This window comes from Phodopus roborovskii, unplaced genomic scaffold (assembly GCF_943737965.1).
Source record: "Phodopus roborovskii unplaced genomic scaffold, PHOROB, whole genome shotgun sequence".
Taxonomy (NCBI): domain Eukaryota; kingdom Metazoa; phylum Chordata; class Mammalia; order Rodentia; family Cricetidae; genus Phodopus; species Phodopus roborovskii.
Window position 1 is genome coordinate 11,211,534 of NW_026126651.1, and position 20,742 is coordinate 11,232,275.

Consider the following 20,742-nt stretch of genomic DNA (forward strand, 5'->3'; position numbering starts at 1 on the left):
GTGCCGCAATGCAGGGATCGCATGGTCCGTCTGACCGAAATGACCTACAAAGACATGGCTACCGTTCCCTGAGCAATCCCACTAAAGCAACCTGACTGAGCATTTTCAGAAAATAGCTGTCAACGTGAGCTCATGAACGCAATTACCTATTTTTAAATACATTTACAATAAGCAAAGTTTAGTTCGGTATTGGTTCCAAGCAAACATCGCTGATCAATGGATCATGTTTTTAAAACATCAAGGTTTTTATTATACATGATAGAAAAAATATTTATTATCAATATTCATGGGTCAGTGATTTATAGGCTGTAATGTGCGACATATGGAGACACCATCTATTTTTTGTTGTGTTTTTTGTTGTTGTTCTTTTTGAGTGATTAGTTAGAGAAGAAACCTGTACAGAAGAAAATTACCCTGTTAATTCTACATTTTTAAGTGTCGTGAAAATTGTTTTCTTTCTGTTTTCTTTATGGTTGGGGCCAACTGTGAAAATATTTCCTCCAAATCATAGTGCAATTAAATTTTAACACAAAGAGAGGCATTTAATTATTAAACCTATCAGCTTTTTTGTTGTTGTTGTTGTTAGGGCTTTTAAACACAGTATTTTTCTGTGTACCTCTAGAACTCACTCTGTAAACAAGGATTGCATCAAAAACAAATAATACTGGTTGTGCCTACCTTAGTGCTGGGATTAAACTCATATGCTACCCTACCACCCAGGTCATTAAAAAGTTAGCTTTTCACCTGATGAGATGAACTTGGAAGCAGGAGGATCAGAAAAGGAGTTCAACATGGCTTTCATTTTATAAAGGAAATAAAAGAAGAGGACTTTAGATTCTAGCAAAGACCTAACAGCACACACACACACACCCAAAATCATGATGTTTGGTTTACTCATTGACTTAAAATAAAAACATTAATAACAGGCCTGAGTTAGCATATTCTTTACGTAAATGTAAATAAGGTACAGCAAGAATATGTCAGTAAAATTTATCTAAATAGATAACTAAACTATACTACATCTCCAATCATTTGATCATTTCAGACACCCAAATTAATCCTCAAGCAAAACTGTTAGGGATATAGTTATGAGATTTTAGGACACCAGATCTGACACAAAAATCTTTTTAATAGCATTGCCAATTGAGAACTTGCAAAATCTGATCAAAAATCTTACATCACCTTAAATGCTAAAATTAAAATGGATAATACCTACATTATTTAAAATATAAAACTTAAAAAGAACACCAGTATACATTTCTGCTAACTTAGATCATTACATATGATAGGTAAAACAAAAGCAATCGAAAATAGTAAGTTAGATCCCATTAATTACATAAGGGATTTTGTTTCAACCAACACTCTTTAGAAAGTGAAAAGACGAAAGCAGGCTGGAAGAAATCATGTGCCAAGCAAAAACATCCAATTAAGGTATGATATCCAAATATACAAAGAATTCCTAAACTCAAAACATCCCTGTTTTTTGTCAGAGAGAAAGTATTTAAATTAAGATTTTAAAACTGGCACTCACATAAACACATGAATAGATACTGTTGTCAGTTGTTGTGGAAATGCTAATGAAAGCACAATTAGAGGCTAAGAGAAAAATAAAAAAGACACTACAGTAGGGCTAGGAATGTGGCATTGTCTCTTGGTTGGAGGTAAATTTTGTTGTCACTTTTCTGAGGCAGGTTCTTAATCTGTCCCAGGTGCACTTGGAAAACCCGCTGTAGCTCTAACTGGGGATTGCTTTGTTATTCACAAGTAGGGGAGATTTGGAGGCAGGGTCTGTCATGGGTTGTAATTCACCATGGAAAACTATGCTAAATTGAATTAGGAATTGTGTGGTGCTGAGGTAAGAGAAATTTGCTTCAAAGTAAAAACCTACCTATGGTTTTCTTTTTGTTGTTGTTGTTGTTTTGTAGATGAAGTGTCACTATGGTGCTCTCACTGGCCTGTAACTTGTTTTGTTTCCAGATTGGCATTAAGACTCCTACTGTGCACACCAGTCCTGGCATTACAGATTTGCTAACACACAAGGACCTGGGGGATGGGGTGAGGTGGATATTTAGTGCACTTGAGTATGACTAAGACAAAGGCCCAGAAAACTGACAACAAGCTGAATAGAATGTAGATTGATGCAGTTACCTTAGACTAAAAACACAGTGGTTCATTATGGTTATCTCAGGAAATGGGGGGGGGGGTCAAATGGTTTACTATGAATTAAGGGTGTCCCTGAACCAAACAGTATTATCAAGCTCAAATTGGACAAAGAGTGAGGCTCTCTTCAAAATCACACACAAAAAAAGAAAGAAAAGAAAAACAAAAAAACAAAGTAGAATGATTTTAGCATTGACTTTGTTGATACTGAATAAAATTGATCTTTAAGTTGCCATCATACCATCATTTCAAACTAGGCATTGTGGTCCATCCTACAATGTTAGTTCTTGGGTAATTGATATAGGCAAATTTATATGAATACTAGTCAATCCTGAGCCACCCAGAGCTTGAGACATTCTTCCTGTTTCTTTACAAACAATCATGAATGGAACTTCTCATCCAGAAATTTTGCATCATATTTTAACTTTGAAATAATTAAAGAATAATTCTGCTGTAGTTTTTTAATAAACTACCTTTTTCAAAACCTGTGATTAAACTTGCTTTTGACTCACAAACACTCTCACTAAATTTCAGACATGGTTTTGGTTGGATGCTAGGTGTCGCTGTGGTTACAGTAACCAAAGATTCTGAAAAGTATAGTGAGGCATTTGCTTTATCTCCAACTTTTCTCTATTGAGATTACAATGGAACTGCTTAATTTTCCATTTCCTCCTTCCAAGACCTCCCATGTACCTTCTACTGTTTTTCAAATTCATGGCTCCCCTTTCTCTAATTGTTGTTTGGATAGTAAACATCCTGAGCTTTGACTTCAATTGTCTTCTTTCTAAAGACCAATTTGATGGCCCTGACTCAGCATATTCACATTAAATCAAAAGGTGTTTCTAACCAGAAAACATTTTCTGGGCTCTCTTTTTCATTAAAGTTTATTTTATTGCTTTAATTGACTTTGCTTTTGCACCAGGTACATTATGCCTGATGTCCTAGGAGGGTTTAAGAGATGTCAGATGCCTGGACTTGAGATACAGAAAGTTGTGAGCTTCCATGTAGTTGAGGTGAAGTGAACCTAGGAGCTGTGGGTGAGCAGTGACTACTCTTAATCATTCTTTAGTTTTGGGAAAAATTGTTTACTGACAGTATACTATGACCACTCTCTCCCAGATCCTCTCTACCTTCCTTTTTCTCTCTGTATTTCTCTCTAACTCTTGCTCTCTTTGTCTCTAATACAGACAAAACACAAAAATGAAAAAGGTCAAAAGAAACATACACACAATGAAAACAGAAAATTATAACCAAAGGCTAGGTGGTGGCACATGTCTTTAATATTAGCACTTGGGAGGTAGAAGCAGGAGGATATCTGTGAGTTCCAGGCAGGCCTTGTATACCAAGTGAGATCCAAGACACCCAGAGCAGTTACACAGAGAATCCCTGTCTGAAAGAGAGAGAGAGAGAGAGAGAGAGAGAGAGAGAGAGAGAGAGAGAGAACTCATAACCAAAATAGACAAGCAAAACCAAGAAGACAAAAAAAAAGAAAGAAAAAATAAAAGACTAAACAAAGCAATATGAGACAAAAGATATACAAAAATTCCTGTGATTATTTTTGCTGTTGTTGACGATCAATTCCTAGTAAGGGGTATAGTGTAAACTGTGGTTGATATGCTCAGGTTCAAGCCAGATAAGAGTTCCAGTGCTTAGAATAGGAAGTGGAAAGTGGCTATCTCTGCTCAACAAGAAGCTGACATCCAACTTGTAAAAAAAAACTAGTTTTCTATAATGTCGTGACTGTTGTTATTTGGGATTTATTAGAATTTCTTTTTTCCCAGGACTTACTTTTCCTCTTCCTGTGCATGATGCAATGAATCAGTAAAGGATAAATTAAGTTAGAAATGGTAAAATGTTCTACTCAGATTCACGTGTTTATAAACATACATGGAAAATATATTATTTATCTATTATACATCCAGGGCCCTTAATGGTGGCCTAATACAGGAAAGTAAATTAGTTAGTAAAAATTCATCATAACTGCTTATGTTAGGAAAGATTTGTTGTTGACTCTGTTGCTGTTTTATTTGTTGCTATTTTGAGCCAGGGAGTTACTATGTAGCCCTGTCTGGTGTGGAATTTGGTATGTAGAACATGCTGAACTTTAACTCAGAGATCTACCTGTCTCTGCGGCTAAAGAGATGGGATTAAAGGTTTTTACTACTGTGCTCTAAAAGGGAGGCCTTTTAGATATCTAGAAATGGAGTGAACAAGTTCCTTAAAGCCTGAAAGGTGATGTAGTGAGGATATGGTCATTCTCCCTACAAGTAGTGGCAGGAACAGGAGAATTTCTAGAATTTAAACTATAGACGGCTCTATATAGTGAGTTCCTGGCCGCCAAGGGCTATGTAGGGGTGGACTTTAAGTTTCAGGTGTTCAAGGCAGACAGGTATCACTTTCTCTTCCTGCTGCCTGACGATCCAGACAGAGAACTCAGCTCCCTCTCCAGCACCTTGTCAGTCTGCATGATGCCATACTCCCCACCATGAAGATAATAGACTAAAAGTCTGAAATGTAACCTGGCTCCAATTAAATGTTTACCTTTATAAGGATTGCCAGGGTCATGGTACGTACTCACAGCAATAAAAAGTTTGCAAAAGGGATTGGGGGTATTGTTGAGATAGGTGTGAATTTTGAGTTAGGAAAGCAGTGGATGACTTAAACTCAGTAGGAGCATGGAAGACTATGGGAATGAGGGTGATTTCAAATGTGACAACAGCCTAGATCAAGAGGGCTCAAAGAAAAATTTAATATGTGGCCTAGAGGACATTCTGGTTTTATTTTGGTAAGGAATGAATATACTCTCTGCTCTTCTCAAAAAAAAAAAAAAAAAAAAAAAAAAAAAAAAAAAAAAGGGGGGGGGGGTCCTGAGGCTAAATTGAAGAGTTGTAGATTAAGAGCTTTGGCAAAGGACTTTTGAAACCTACCTATCATTGATTGTATTACTTGGTTATTATTGTCCAGTATCATGCAGTTCTATAGTGAAAATAAGCACACAATGTAAGAAAAAAATACAAATACACATTTTGAGGAGAAGAGGACCAGGAGGAAATCATTTAAATAAAAGCCTGATGCTAAACAGAATAAAGGGTATGTAGACCTCAGGGCAAGACCCAACTCAGCTAAGCTTCCAAATAGGGAAAATGTTAAGAGGTTAGGCCCAGGCTTGTTGGTGCATGCCTTTGATCCCAACACTCAGAGACAGAATCTAGTGGATCTCTGACTTCAAAGCTAGCCTGATCTACAGAGCAAGTTCCAACCTGCCAAGCTTAGGCAGTGAAGGAAACCATCAAAAACAGAAAGTTGGTGAAGATGCATATATGTATGTATATATGTATGCATGTATATATAGCTTTTGGACAACAATATACCTCAGATTATTGAACAGTCCTATCCCAACAAGACAGGTTATTAAGTGAAGATTGCAATGTCAGATAAGGGTTACTACCCTATGAATTATTGGTCACAGAAGTTCAAGAGTTATCTAAAACTATGGAGGGTATTACCATTATTCTTAGTTGCCAATTAAAACCAGATCCAAGACCCTATTGTTGAAGACCTAGCATATATTGTTTGCAAGATACAGAGAAATTCACCTTGAACTAACCAAAAAACTCTTCATTCTGGCTCGATCTATAGTACTAGAAATCATTATGCAGAGAGCTTGCCTAGGGGAGAAAAGAATCATTTTTAACCCATTGTTGAAGCTTACATGTTACAATAATGACATAATAGGCTAGATGTACCTAGTGTTGTAATAGTAGCAATACTGATTATGGAGGTAACTATCCATTTTCTTGACTGGAATTGAGGCCTGACTCACAGGAAGAAATTTGGACATGGACCTGTAAATATGGTGGCAAAATCCGTGAAAAAACAACAAACAAAAGGAAAGAAAACCAAAACCATGGCTAGGGAAGTTGTTAATTTTTGATGAAAACCCATTGATCTTTTCATACATAGTCATTTTTGCCATACTCCCTTCTAAATATTTTGGTTTATGTCCAGGGATTTCTTTTGCTATCAACCTTGGTTAGTCATGATCCTTCTTGAGGTTTGTACTGATCAATTCATTCTTGAATAATTACTAAAAGCACTGCGAATAAGCCACTATGATAACTCAGCTTTAGAGGCATTATCTATAATAATCCCTGTCAGGACTCAAGAAATATCCTGAAAATGGTTGTATAAAGAAAATAAGAGCTGAAGAATAGGGAGGAATTCTGTGAAATATTTTCCTCTTTACATGACTAAGCTAGTGTGATCATGCTTTACCAGCAGCTGTAGTCACATAAATAGTCCTCACTAGACAAGCACATATTCAAGCATGGAGGGTGGAAGGGCTCTCAAGGCTCTAATCCTAGCTGAGGAGCTAGTGCCATTGATTTATGCAGGAACAAAAGATTATTTTCTTTAAAAAATGGCTACTGCTAAGGATAGAAAGGACACATTACACAATAAGCCAAGAGCCAGTGTTAATCTTAATGTAAAGAAACTCAAATGCATTTTGTCAAAACTTGGAACAAGATAAGCATGTTAATTCTTCTTCATATTCAGTATAATAAGTGTGTAGAGGTGTCAATGGAGACCAGAGATATTAGACACCCCCCCAAGAGCTGGAGTTACAAGCAGTTGTGAGATACTAGACATGGGTGCTTGAAACCAAACTCCAGTGCTCTGGCAGGACAGTAGTTGGTCTTAACAGTAGAACCATCTCTCCAGCTCTCTTATTCATTTCAAGATTTTGGCAAATTAGATCCACATTCAATGTGCAAACAACAATAACAACAACAAAATATCAGGGTGAGTTTCTGCCTATTAAAAATGCATACATTCCATTTTTCAAACAAATGGAAATATATAGTGGACTCAACAATATCTATGTATAGATCAAAGACTATATGGGAAGGGAAAGTGTATAAAAGAGTTACTGAATATTCTTTGAAATTGGAAAACCAGCACTATACAATGAAGAAACAGCATTATTTCTAAAAATGTAAATGTGGCTTTGAAAGCAAATTTAAATTTTTATTAGTAATAGTGACTACTCCAAACTTTACATAAGATACTAGTTTGAATGTAACCCTCCACAAAGTTTACCATTCCAGCTTGATGATACAGATTAAAGAATTACACAAGGCATCTTCCATTGATGACAGATATGAGAAACAAAACCATTGTCTCTGCCTCATTCGGCTCCAAATCTCCACTTAGTTACTGAGGGGACACAGGGGCTAAGAAACTCATTGAAGAAGAGACAAAAAGTAGCTTCTGTGGCAGCCAAGTGAAGAACATTTGCCACTCTCCTAGGTCAGAGGTAGACAGCACACTACAACCTATATGTCATAAAAGGAGGGAAGCTCTCTTAACCCATGGGCTTTCTCACACTGATCCCTATGCCTTGGCAGGATTTTAAGGAGCTAGCCTTGTGTGGCTGAAATTGCTGCAATGTAGGACTGAGCAGCTCAGTTTTCTCGTCTCAGATAATTTTGTGTTTGGCCAATCAGTTCCTCTGCAAAATCCGTTAACTATGGAAAACTTTAAATTTGCTGACAAGATACTCTTGTTCTCTTGAATCTCAAGATACCTTTCAAATCTTGCTTTCTAACTATAGGAAATCATGGAAACCACAGCTCATTTGGGCTTTCTGTGGCATTACTATCAGGATGCCTGACAACAAGTTTTCATATAAGTTAACTGCTTAATTTTTTAAGGCAGGGTTTTTCTTCATAGATATGCTTCTCCTGGCACTTGATATGTACAATAGTTTGACCTTGAACTCAACACTGAGATTAAAGATTGCTGAATCATGGCTAGGCCGACTTTCATGGATTTAGGCAATACCCTCCAAAGTCAAGGACTATATGGGTATTAGCAAAAAAGAAAAGTAAAGCAAGATGTTTTTCAACCACCAATTTAATACAGGACAGAATGCCTTTTGAAAACAGGATCAAACACCCATACATAAACACTCAGTAGAACTAGAACCCAGATGCAGATGGAGAGGACAAGACCATGCGGCAGACACACATACAGACAGCTTACCTGAACAAGGAGGAGCTAATGGCCAAGACTGACAGCAAAGAGCCCCAGGAAAGCATATCTATTCTCCATATTAACTGAGAGGAAGAGGCAATAAAGTAGTCAGAATGGTGACTTACAAGCATGATGACCAATTTTGGCAGAGCATATTGACAGAATGAGATCAAGGCACTCATACTGATGGTTAGGATGGAACATCTATAACCCTCCAGCATTTCACTTGTGGCTCAATTGGCACTGGACTGACTGGACACAGTCATAACTCAAATCTAGACCCAGAGATTGGTAATGGATCAAGTAAAGAAATGAAGGGAATTCTTGGCAGGCTACTAAAGCTCAAAGGTATCTGCCTGTGGGTAATGATGAAGAAAGTCTAGGAAATTGTTGAATGACCATCAAAGAGGTTCATCATAATAGATAGATCCATATGTTGCAGGAGGTAGGTAGATGAATTGAAAGTAAATTCCAGCTCCTTTTGATTCTAAAATTGTTTTTTGTTGTATCATATGAACTACACCAAAGCAGAAATAAAGATACCATCAATTAAAATAAAAATAAATGTATTAAACATATAATGTGACAATAATGCCTTCTGTAGATAATACAGTACATATAAAAATGGGTCCAATCCCAGGAATGGCTTTCCATTTTATGCACTGTGAGCTCGTGAAGCTCCATTAACTTACAAATGGAATTTCAATTACTGATTGATTGGTCAATAGTGAAACTGGTTTCATGACAATAAAAACACACTTTCTAAATTAAGAATCCCTCTACAAGTTGAAACTTATAAATTACTTCATTGTATGAGTAATAAACCACTACTGTATTATGATAAATAGGCTTAGTAGTTGTCACAGTTGAGGGAATATTTGTATGTTTAAACACCATGAAGAAAAGCAATTTGGAGAAGAAAGGGTTTATTTGGCATATATTTCCACATCACTGGTCGTCATCAAAGATTTGGGTTGGTTAGTAACTCAAACAGGGCATGAATCTGAAGGTAGAAACTAATATAGAGGCCACAGAGGGGTACTACTTACTGGCTTTCTCATCACAGCAGGCCTAGCCTCCTTTCACACAGTACCCAAACCCCTGCAATGTGCCATGACTTCCTCAATCAATCACAATTAAGAAAATACCCTGAAGGCTATACTATAGCCCCATCATATGGAGACATTTTGTCAATTGCAACCCCTTTTCCTCTGGTATTCTATCTTGTGTCAATTTGACAAAGCTCTAGCCTGCACAGTACTAAATGAAATACCAATGTCCTCTTGGTATATGTGCAGAATAGTATAACTCTTAAACCTCATCACAGAGGGTCATTTTTTTCTGGAGATGTTAAGTAACATAAATATTTACAATTGGTCTAAGTGCAGAATATAAGAGAGATACTGTCACACAGCAGATAGGGTGGGTTTCAGGTACTCCTTAAAATGTATCTCTGCATATGATATGCTATCCAATTGAAAATGGCATGGGTGGGCAGCATCAAGAAGAACCTACATGTTTGGATGTTGCAACAGATGGTGCCTCTGAGACAAAGCCAAGATAAATTTCTTAGATATGTTAAAAATTTAAGGTGGAATAACACACACACACACACACACACACACACACATATATACACACACACACACACACACACATACACATATATATATATATATATATATATATATATATATATATATATATGACATGAGCCATAGTTCTTATCATTGTTGGGCTGGGAGGGGTCTACTTTGACTTTGTCATTTGATGAAATCCCCTCCTATTTCTACCTGCATTATATTTAAACAGCACCAAAAATGCCTGTAAAATGCAGAGACCAAATCTTCTCCAATAACACAACAAAGGAAACCATAACAGTCCCATGTGTCTGTATAAATGGGTTGAGTATATAAAACAATTTTACTGACCAGAAATATATTTAGTAAATGAAGATGGATAGGCTTGCAGAATAATGAAGAGCATATGCATAAAAGAATAATGCATTTTCTCTTGGTGTTTTCACATTTTCTGTTAGTACTGACAAAAAAAATCAAGTGGCTACAAAAATCATCTTGATGTAGAAAACAGTCCTGTGTCAAATGCTACCTCCTATTTAGCATGGAGATTGACGTGTAGATGAATGTTTTCACACATAGCTAATTTGCACATATTAAAATCTGTTAAGACATGATGGGAGATTTCATTCTGTAAGTATGTTTTTTCTTATTGGTTAATGAATAAAGCACTGTTGGCCAATAGGAAAGCAAGATAGGTGGGATTAGGAGACAAGGAGGATTCAGGAAGTAGTAGGGAGTAGTTGCAAAATGTAGTAACTACAGGGTAGAATTGGGCCCTCTCTCCGGTAAGACCGCACGAAAATACTTAGGTTAATAGAAATGGATTAAAATTTAAGACAGAGATAGCCAATAAATAATGCTGGTAATAGGCCAACAGCATTATATCTAATACAGCATCTATGTGTGTTATTTGTGGCTGCAATGGTTCTGGGACTAGGCCAGTGGGAAAACACACTAATATCAAAAATAGAGCCTTCAACTTGGCTACTAAGAACTTCCACTTAAAACATAAAAAAAGCTTAAAAATGGACTTTAGAAACATAATAACAAGGACAAGCAAGGCTTCTTGGTATCCTCACTTTTCTCAGTTGGGCTCTATTTTGCTAGAGACAAGCAGAGATTTGTGAGGCTCCTTTAAGGGAGGTTTTCTGACTCAGCATAAGTAGCAAAAAACTGCAAGGCTTTTAAAGAGCTCAGCTAGAAACTTAATGGTGTGTACGAAAGCTGGAAATGGCAGTGACCACATCTCAAAGCCGCCAGCATGCTCCTGGATGGCAACATAGATCAAGGCAGTGAGCACAGCTCTCAGTTCTGGTAGTATGAAATAGTTTAAAAAAATACAATAAGAAAGAGAATAGCTGGGTGTGGTGGCACACACCTTTAATTCCAGCACTTGAGAGGCAGAGGCAAACAGGTCTCTGTGATTTCAAAGCGAACCTGGTATACATAGTTAATTCCAGGGCAGGCAAAATTACCTAGAAAAGCCTTGGGTCAAAAAAATGAAAAAGTAAAAACAAAAGAAATAGAGTAATAAAAAAAAAGCCAAATAAAGATGGAAAGCACAAAAAACGTCTGTATACTGTATGTTGTTCTGTTATCTTTGTGTTGTTTGACTGCTGAGGAAATAGCAACAACTGTTAAAATAAATGCTGCTGGATTAATCCAATTTACATATTTTAAAATGCTTTGACACCAAAATTTATGTCTAAGGACAGGTTACTGGGGAAATGAATTTCTATTTTTGTTTCCACAGAAAATAAAAGCTGTGGATTCCTTCCAGACTAACATGGTTTGATCAAGCCATACCCCTTGAAACAGTGTCCTAGGTAACAAAACATTTAGAACAGCTTGGACTAAGCAGCCTTGCAGACCACTACAACCAGTATTTCAGCATCTTCTTAGGATCCCCATTACAGTGCCCCCTACCAGCAGGAAGTAGTTTGGAAAGACTGATACCCAAATTCCAAAATATCATGTATAAATGTTTGTTTTCATTTAAATGGTCTTGGTTATAAATGGTTAATGATCACAACCAATCTCTTTTTAAAGGTGAAAAGGGGATTATGGTATAGAAATGATTACTTTGTTTTAGAATGAACTTTCATTTATTGATACAGTTTAAAGTTAATTTTGGAATATGTATACTTATCCTCTTGTTTAGGTTTTGTGTTTATATAGCTCATTTAGAAATATAATGTATAATGTAGTGCAGATTATAGATAGTTACTTATGATAGTCAAAACTTAGAGTTAAGTTAGTTAGGCTTTCCAGATGTACTTGAGATAGACAGGCATTCTTCAAACCTTTCAAAGACCTACAGAATATGGCATTTAAAATGGTTTAGGGTTTTTCTTAACAGTGAGGCACAACTGCTCCTGGCAACACCACCTTCATCAGAAAGTAGACGGACATGGAAGAAACTCGTTATGGAGTTTACTTCCAATGTGGCAAGACTAGCTATTTGGACAAGATACTACTTTTATCTGGATTGTTTGACTTTATGCTGTATAAACTGGACATGCAGGACCCACAGGAAAATGACTGCTGTCACAATATGAACATTGCTACAGGGTTCCTGCTTCATGGAGGAATCTGCCAGACAGTCTACAGGACAAAGAAAACAGTGACTGACAAACTGCCAATACAGATGGACAGTTTAAAGTTTCCTACTTTGCTGAGGAGTCTGCCATATACATTGTGGCCTATAGGCTAAAGATGGAAGATTACAGAAGAACTCTGAGTGACTGACCAGGCAGTGAGTTGTCTCTGTCACATCTAGAGTTAATATATTATCCTTCTGAGGTCTTTGAAGGAGTTGAAGACAGATAGTTATGGTTATAGTTTTCCTTAGTTAGGATTAAAGATAAGTTACATATAGGACTTTAGATCACAAAGATAAGATAGATGCTAGAATATACTTTTTAAATCTTGCTAAATGTTAATGGACTAAATGTTTTTAACTGTGGTTCTTATTTGATAACTGTTTTGATATATATTTTACTATGTTAAAGTTAAAACTTTTCCTTTTTATTTGGACAGAAAAGAGGAGATGATGGTAGATGTCATTCTGTAAATATATTTTGCTTATTGCTTAATGAATAAAGCACTGTTGGCCAAAAGGACAGCAACATAGGTGGGACTAGGAGAGAAGGCAGATTCAGAAAGTAGTAGGGAGGAGTTTCAAGATGTAGTACCAACAGGGTAGAACTCCAGGCTCTCTCTCTTGTAAGATAAGACCACATGGAAATACTTAGGTTAATAGAAATGGGTTAATATTTAAGACAGAGCTAGCCAATAAGAAATGCTAGTAACAATAAGAAATGGCAATACAGAGTCTATGTGTGTTATTTGGGGCCAGTGTGGCTCTGGGACATGGTCGGTGGGTAATGTGCTCATAAAAACAGCAGACTTTGTATTATGTTAATATTGTTTCCATTTTTAGAGCACATTTTTCTTGAATGAAGGAGATACCAATCACAATTATATTCTGTATACTTCCCAGTGCTAAGATTAAAGACATGCACAAATATATGTGGCAATGGGTGATCCAATTAATTTTTAGTTTTTTGAGACAGGGTTTCTTTTGTAGCCCTGACTGTCCTAGAATTTCCTTTATAGACCAGCTGACCTTGAACTCAGATATCTGCCTGCTTCTGTGTTCTGAGATCTGGGATTAAAGTGTATGCCACCACAACCAGACAGTATGGGTGTTCAACTCTTTTTGTTGTTGTAGTTCCAAAATTTTTTAATGTACATAGCAATCCTGGTTCCCCTTCACTTATCTTCTCCTATCTCCGATCCCGATCCCCATTCCTTGCCCAATCCATTTCTTAGAAGGATTAAGACTTCCTTGGGGAGTCAACAAAGCTTGGCATACAGTAGAGTCGGGGTCAGAAACCTCCCCACTGGGATGCTCAACTCTCTTAATCTCTGCCTCAATGAAGAAGATGTTAGTTACACTATTGTACTTACATATTATTGATAAAAAAAAAAGTGGGAAAATTTCTTCTGTAGTCACAGCTCACAACCAGGATTAATAGTTCTAGCTAAGCTGGAACTCACTTTGTACACTAGGCTGGCCTCAAACTGACAGACATCTTCCTGTTTTGATTCCCAGGGGCTGCAATTAATGATGTGTGCCAACAGTGACTGGCTTATGCAGAGAAATTAATTCCCTAAATCACAACCTAGAAGCTTCCAACAATCCTTCATGAGACAATGTGATCCTACGGATATTGTCTGAGATGTAATATTATCAGGAATGCTGTGAAAAAGAAATGACACATTCCATCTATTTTCTTTTTCTTGATTCAAAACAAGATATCTCAGGAGTGAGATATCTTGCAGGCTTGCTATAAGTTAATCAGTAATAAAGGGGCTTTCTGTATATTCTAACCAGTGAGATGGTCAAGCTGAATGTGGATGATAACTCTCTTCTGAAGGGAGGCAAACTAAAAAGTTGCATAGCAATAGACATGCAACTGTCATGGAATGTGGATGAAGAAAAAGAATAAAGGATGAAAAAAAGAAGTAGAGTGGTTCTTTGAGGTGCTATTCTTTGCTAATTGACTGAATAATGTCTATATAACCAATTTCAACACAGATTTATCAATTTATCAACCATCTATCTGTCCATTATCTATCAATCTTCTCTCTGTGCATGTATACATGCATATAATGTATACACTTAATAGATTTTTAATTTTTGTTTTAGAAACATATTTCTTAATAAGAATGAAAGTATGTCATGACAAATCTAAATATACATATTTCATTCATTTGATTTGTTCTGTGAGAACTTCATAGAGTGTTTTCATAATTTTTACTCTTTCTTTTCCTTCCTCCAAGATTTGCTCCTTCCCTACCCATCAAATTTACTGTCTTTAAAAAAAAAAAAAAAAATTCGCATGCAGCTTAACCTGCTGTGAACCCAGGAAATTATAACATTAACTGGCCTGACAAAATATGCTCACTGATGCAATAGGAGTATGAATACCATGGGGAAAAAAACAAACTGCATTCTGATAGGATTTGAGAACTGCTCCACAAGTTGAAAATTAAATATTGGAATTGTTATAGGTACCAAGAATATGGAGCAGGCAGATCACAGGCCCCAGGAAAGTCTAATATTATTACTCTGCCAAATGAAGATAGTATTAAACCAACTCTTAAAGACTTATTGTTTTGCCCAGAGGTTAGTGGGTTCATCAGGCGTCATCAGAGAAGATTTTTTTTTTTTCAGGACATAATACTTAATATAGAATCCTATAAATTGTCAAGGTGGAGAGAATAAGAAATTGCACAGTTTTAGGCACTAAACACAATGCTACATCATACTTCTCCCAAATTTCAGGTATCATTGTGGGAGACACTCTGGTAGGATTTTAAATCATATTGGGCATACTCCAGTTATGGTGTTTATTTTTATTGTGTGTGTGTGTGTGTGTGTGTGTGTAGAGAGAGAGAGAGAGAGAGAGAGGAAGAGACAGAGACAAAAACAGAGACAGTGACAGAGAGAGAATATGCATGGGCACAGGCACATGCCATGCACATATGGGAAGGACAAAGGAAAATTTTGTGGAGCAAGCTCTCTGCATTTACATTTCTACGTATTCCATGCCTCAAACTCAAATTTATGAAATATATGTAGTTACAAAAGTTATATATGGCTTAATTTTATGTTTTTACTTGATAATCTAAATTGAATTTTTTTAAAAATTAACACAAATACACAAAAAACCCCAAGACTGATATAGAGGTTCAAACGTCAAGCTGAATATCAGAAAAAAGCAAACTAGCTGGCTACTAGATTCTTAATTTTTCCTCAGGCTGAATTGGCTGATCCTATTGACATGAGTTCTTAGCAATCCTCAGACTGTAACCTGTCCTCAGCATGGTTTGAAAATGAATACTCCTGTCATCAATGTGAATGCCTTATACTGACTGCTTGCTCATGTTTTATATATGTCCCTAACACTGGCATCCCAGGTGTGAATTGTTTCAATTTATGACTATATCATTCAGAGTAGATCTGGGTAGCCTTGGACTCACAGAGGTCTATCTACCTCTTAATCCTGAGTCCTAGCATTAAAGGTGTTTACCAATAATTCCTAGCTTCTGGCTGCTCGGATTAAAGGTACATGGCAGGTGTCAATGCCTTGTGGCTGACTTTTCTTTTTGAATCCTCAGGCAATCTTTAATAACTCATAAATAATGTATCATTACAATTACATATTTATATAATTTCTTATTTTCCTTTCTTCCATCCAATCTCTACCATAACCAGGTATTTTCTCTCATTCAAATTAATGGCTTCTTTTTTTATTACTGATAGTATGCTTTAGAATTTATTCCTATGTCCTATGTAATTGCCTATTTGTACCTTTTCATGACTGCTTGCCTATTAGCACATATACATGCCACAGTGTACATGACAATCAGAGAATAAAGCTCATTATATGAGATCTGCAGATTCAGTTTAGTTTGTCAGACACTACTTAAAGTGCCTTATTCTCATGAGAAAATTAAAGATTTTGTTTTTTGTTTGTTTGTTGGTTTGATTTTGTTTTTGTTTTTTGAGACAGGCATTCTTTGGTCTGTAGCCCAGAAAAGCCTCAATCTCAGAGATGTGCTTGCCTGTGCCAATTTAATGCTTGGATTCAAGGTGTGTACCACCACTGTCCAGCAAACGCTTCACTAAATTAACATTGATATGTGAAGAAGCAGATTTTTCATTTAGTTCAGAATGGTATCTAACCAACTATATACTACATAGTGACTGCAGTGATAGTATAGCAATTAAGATCACAGGATTCTCTTTGAGATAACCTAATTTCTGTACTACCCTGAACCCACATGGTGACTCACAACCATCCAAACCTCTGTCTCTAAGGATCGAATCCTCTTTTATGTTCTTAGGACAGTAGGCACACACATGGTACACATATATACACGGAGGCAAAACAGTTATGCAATGAAAATAAAATAACTATATCCAAAAAAGAACTCATAATATGGATCATGGTGAAACTTAAGAGATTTTTCCTCTTCATATTCTACCTTTCTATCATGCTCACACCATTACTGTAAATATTATCAGACTTATAGACATCAAATACCATTTAATTATATTGTAAAAGTCTTGTGAATTAAATATTCTATTTTCAAATGAGAATGAAAAAATCATATAATATAATCTTCATGGAAATGTAAAATATGACATGATTCCCAGAGCACAACTGTATACCTAGTATATCATCTCAAATGGTCACTAAATGGATAATTATGAAAACACTAGTCATCATGTGGATAACGCCTGCCTTTGATGCACTGCAGCAGTCAGACAACAGGTAAAGACCAGCCTAGATTACATAGTGAGACCCCACTAAAACAAAAACAAGAGATAAGGAAAAATTTACCATGGCATACCAATCTATGAAGATACTTTACTGGAGGAAATGAGGAACAAGGAAGTAAATAAAAACTATTAAGAAAATATGGAAATACCAATTTCTGTGATGCATTTGTGAATACATAATGAATTCACTATAGTAAGGGAAATATTTTGTCATATAGTGAGAGACAAATAATTCTGAAACAAATTTAAATTTATTTTGAGATCTGATAATAAAATTAAGGATTTTAATTTCCAATATAGTGGGCAGTTAGATGTAAATAAATAGGAAAATGTAGATTGATGAGTTTTGTAGTATCATAATAAGTATTTAGGTTTATTAATGGAGTGGAAACTTCCTGACATCATTTAAAGTGATCCTAATTATGACTCATATTAATGGGGGATATAAATTCTCATATTGGCCATTCTTGCATCCAGGCAACACTTATAGTGGAAGAATTTCATTGTATTTGGTTAAGTTGTTGGTCAAGAGGTTCCCAAGGAAATCTATCTAAAAACAAGGCAAATGCTGAAAGATTTGCTCTTCACAAACTGAGGAGAGCATGGCAGTCTGGATTTCAGTTTGAGGTATGGTGGAGCCAGGATAGCCATTCAGCCTGAGGTAGAGGTTAAGAAGTAATGGCAAGCTATTTTGCTTTTCTGATCTTCAGCTAGAACTCAAACATCAGTCTCTGAGTTATTTGTTTATCAAGTTATACTTTCATTTCTCTATTCTAGAAATTTTGGTGTAGGAAGGTCTATTGCATGCTACCAATAGTGAACTGTGGACACCAACACAGCCACAAAATCTCTGATCTACACAATGTCCTACCTGCAAAATATGCTAGGGAAATGGTGGAACAGAATTTGTGGGAATAGCCAACCAAATTCTGGTTTGACTTAAATGCTCAATCTACCAGCTTGGGTAACAATGAACTACCAATACAGCTTGGGTAACAACGAGCAGTAAAATAGATATTCCAGAGGCCTAGAATGAAACACACACACACACACACACACACACACACACAAGCAAGCACGCACGCATGCACGCACGCGCATGCACGCGCGGTCTAAAAATTCCAATAAAATGAACCCTTATGACATTGCGCTATACTCATAAATCATTGTCTTATTCAGCAGATGTGAAGAAATGCAGAGATCCTTAGCCAGGCATTATGTGATGAAACTAAATGAAGGACTCCATCAAATCCCTCCCTCAGAGCTCAGGAAAGCCTGTGAAAAGCAGGCAGAAAGACTGTAAGTGGCATGGGAAATGGAGCACACCTAGATAAAAAGGACCTGTGAATCAGCTCAGCAATGAACATATGAGTCACAGAGACTGCAGCCGCAAGCACAGGGCTGACATATGTCTGTAACCAGATCTCCTCTGTATATATTGTAGCTATTACTTTAGCATTTTTACAGGAATCCTGAATGTGAAAAGTGGGTCTCTGGATCCTTAGCGAGCTCTTGACATTCTTTTACTCCTGTTGGGTTGCAATGTCAACTTTGATAGGAAAGTTTGGTTTCATACCATTATATCTTATTTTGTCGTGTTTGTTGTTATCTCTTAGAACTTTGTTCTTTTCTAAAGATAAACCGAGATCGAGTGGATATAAAGGAGAGGGGTTTGGGAAGGAACTAAGAGGACTATAGGGAGATGAAAATTTTATCAGGATATATTGTAGGAGAAAAGAATCTATTTCAAATAATAAAAACAAAAACAAATTATTTTTATTGAAAACAGATGAGTGGTTGAGCTTTAGAATTGTTTGGGTGAAAATGTATTGTTTCAGACATACAGTTTACTCCAAAGGAAACAAGAGGTAATTTCCTTGGAGGCAAACAATAATGAAAGCAGCTGGGAATACAGAGTCAGGATTACTTCAATATATGCTCCAACATGGAAGTATATTACACAGACATGAATAACTACATGGCAGCTTATGCTGGAAAGGATGAGGTTTCCAATCAAAAAAGGAAATGAGTCTCCAAAAAGAATCCTCTTGTAATGTTATTCCTACAGTTTGCTTTGTTAAAGTAACTATCATTTCATATTTCCTGTCTCAGTTAACTGCATTTTAGGGCACTCTGAGTTTAGTTTAATGAAGGAACATTGAATAGTAAGTTACTACTTCTTACATTAATCTCACTTTTGCTCTCACAAATACTCTCATGAAATATCAGAAAGAAGAAGAAGGAAAAAAAGGGATATATCTCTATAGTAGAGCTTATAGTCAATGGTGATGCCTCCTGAAGTTCTTTTATTGTACAGGGATGTTTTGGCTATCCTGGGTCTTTTGTTTTTCTATATAAAGTTTATTATTATCCTTTCAAGGTAAGTGAAGAATCATGCTGGGATTTTAATGGGGATTAAATTGAATCTGTAGATAGCTTTTGGCAAGATTGCCATTTTTACTGTTTATCCTTCCTATCCAAGAGCATGGGAGATCTTTCCATATTCTGGTATCTTCTTTAATATCTTTCCTTAAAGACACAAAGCTTTTATTCTATAGGTCTTTCACTTATTTGGTAAACATTACCCACAGCCTGGTATTGGCACAATATAGACAAGTAGACCAATGGAATCAAATCGAAAATCCTGATATTAACCCACTAACACATCTATGAACACCTACTTTTTTACAAAACAGCTAAAAGTATACAATGGGAGGAGGAAAGTATCTTCAACAAATGGTATTGGCACAATTGGATCATGGTGTATAGAAGACCCATGTCTATCGCCATGCACAAAACTCAACTCCAAATGGATCAAAGACCTCAAAATAAACCCAGCCACACTGAACCTCTTAGAAGAGAAAGTGGGAGGTACCCTTGAACAAATTGGTATAGGAGACTTCTTCCTGAACATAACTCCAGGAGCACAGACACTGAGATCAACAATTAATAAATGGGACCTCCTCAAACTTAGAAGCTTCTATAAGGCAAAGGACACAGTGGTCAAGACCAAATGGCAGCCCACAGACTGGAAAAAATTTTTCACCAATCCTACATCTGACAAAGGGCTGATCTCCAAAATATACAAAGAACTCAAGAAACTAGTCAACAAAATACCAAATAACCCTATTAAAAATGGGGTACAGAACTGAAGAAAGAATTCTCAATAGAGGAAAATCAAAAAGGCTGAAAGACACTTAAGAAAGTGCTCCATATCCTTAGCTATCAGGGAAATGCAAATTAAAACAACTTTGAGATCCCATCTTACTCCAACCAGAATGGCTAAACTTAGAAACACCAATGACCACTTATGCTGGAGAGGATGTGGAGAAAGGGAAACATTCCTCCACTGCTGGTGGGAGTGCAAACTAGTGATGGGAGATGTCATTCTGTAAATATGTTTCTCATACTGGTTAATGAATAAAGCACTGTTGGCCAATAGGAAAGCAAGATAGGCAGGACAAGGAGGAGAGAGGAAGTAGTAAGGAGGAGTCAAGATGGAGAGACTAGAAAGAGAAGAACATCAGCCCACTCTCTGGTAAGATGAGACCACATGGAAACACTTAGATTAATAGAAATGGGTTAATGTTTAAGAGAGAACTAGCTGAT

The 20,742-nt window shown here is 36.4% G+C and overlaps 1 protein-coding gene across 5 annotated transcripts in view; it reads right to left on the reverse strand.

Moving 5' to 3' along the window:
* The window catches only part of Snurf (SNRPN upstream open reading frame), an 89,523-nt gene that overhangs the window by 12,168 nt on the left and 56,613 nt on the right, over positions 1–20,742 (reverse strand). The window lies entirely within an intron of this gene.